Here is a 1,839-nt window from a genome sequence, read left to right as displayed (position 1 = left end):
CTGCAATTTACAGCGCAGTCAGACGTTTACAGCGATGGCGGTAGTTTACAGCGCAGTCAGAGGTTTACAGCGATGGCGGTAGTTTACAGCGCAGTCAGAGGTTTACAGCGATGGCGGTAGTTTACATCGCAGTCAGAGGTTTACAGCGATGGCGGTAGTTTACAGCGCAGTCAGAGGTTTACAGCGATGGCGGTAGTTTACAGCGCAGTCAGAGGTTTACAGCGATGGCGGTAGTTTACAGCGCAGTCAGAGGTTTACAGCGATGGCGGTAGTTTACAGCGCAGTCAGACGTTTACAGCGACGTTAATAATACATTTAATATATCAAGAACAACACTTGTTTTCTGATAACATTTAGGACAAACACTTCACAACTTTATTTAACAGCAAAGTTTAATTTAGAATTTTTTTTGTTGACTTAATGTTAATGAACAGAACTTTCCGCTGAGTCGTTGATAGAGATGCTCAGCATTTCTCCAGACCTCTGAGACAATAGGTCGCCTTCTAGCGGCCATGACACAAAGCTGATTTAACACAAAGAAAATGAAATAAAAAGACATGTGACTCTTTCCTTCCTGTCTCCAGTCTCTGTCTCCTCAGGACCGAGCCGTCTACAAGGAATTTTCCACCTCGGTGAGTTGGAATCTGTACAACTTTATATCATTAGTGGTAGGTTAGCTAGGTAAGTTGCTAATTAGCTTATTGCCCAGAGAGCCACCATAAGCTAACAGGACACTTGCTAACATATCGGTAGCATTAAACTACCAATAATACAGAATGTTTAAGAGACATAATGCTAAGAGCTAAGCTAATGTGCTAAGCTAAATTGCGTTTGGGGTAACACAGACTAAGATAGCATTAAGCTAACAGGCGCTGCAGGTTACTGATAGCTTAATTATCCTCGGTCAGACGTTTCAGTGCGTCAATATGTTTGTTTGTTTGGTTCAGAAACGTCGCAGCACCGCTAAAGTTCGTAGCAGCCCGGGAGCTAAAGTCCGTGTGACAGCAAAGGGGAAGGCGGCGAGTTCAAGAGCTGCGACACAGACTGTCGGGGTTGCCAAGAGGGCCATGGCGTACCGAGCCAAGGTAACACACACTACACAACAACACACAAAGGGACAGTGAACTAAAATAAATATATAACATATAACTGTACCAGACTCATTTCTGAACTTTCTTGCGTTCAATTTACTGATTTGCTTTGAGTTGCATTGAGACTGTTGAAAGGTTTTGAATACCTCAGTGCGGTCTGTCAGGCTCTGTGTTATAAAGCTGCATCTATGTCGTCTTCCAGCAGGACATGTCTGACTCAGACGAGGAGAAGAGCGACTCGTCTGACTCTGATGAAGATGACGAGACGTCGGGCTCCACAGACAGCGACGATGAGGATGACGAGGTGAAAACGTTTTTACCCTTCAGCAATCATAAAGAAAACTCATTAAAACTCCTCCAGGTTTGATTTATATAAAGACTTGGTCCTTACAGGTCCTCCATGCTCCCAGTTCTGCAGACGCAGCTAAGCTAATAGCCTAAGCCCCTCCAGGTGGACCACCATAGGACGAGAAAGATTAATGTTTAGATCCCGTTGGAATTGTCCTGAATTACACACATGTTTGTCAGTTTAAAAGATAATTTAAGTCGAGGTTGCGGTTTTTCATAAAACTGTACAGTAATATTTAGTTCTGTGTGAAACCGCTCAATGAACTACATCTCTCCTCTCGCACAATGTACGTCACCAACATGTTAGCGCTGTAATACTAAGCCAACATTCATTGTTGCTACTAGCCAGGCAGCTCAGATATGTTCCACGCACAGATGTATCTTACCTGATGTGTTTAGT

At 43.6% G+C, this 1,839-nt stretch overlaps 1 long non-coding RNA gene across 1 annotated transcript; it reads left to right on the top strand.

Annotated features, from left to right (window-relative positions):
- Positions 1–476: 476 nt before the first annotated feature.
- LOC123964600 lies at positions 477–1,426 on the top strand. The gene is made up of 3 exons (XR_006823483.1): positions 477–632; positions 948–1,085; positions 1,294–1,426. It is a non-coding gene; the product is annotated as an uncharacterized LOC123964600 (long non-coding RNA).
- Positions 1,427–1,839: the final 413 nt, after the last annotated feature.

The sequence above is a fragment of the Micropterus dolomieu genome, unplaced genomic scaffold (genome assembly GCF_021292245.1).
Source record: "Micropterus dolomieu isolate WLL.071019.BEF.003 ecotype Adirondacks unplaced genomic scaffold, ASM2129224v1 contig_3531, whole genome shotgun sequence".
NCBI lineage: Eukaryota > Metazoa > Chordata > Actinopteri > Centrarchiformes > Centrarchidae > Micropterus > Micropterus dolomieu.
This window is presented reverse-complemented; position numbering and strand designations above follow the sequence as displayed.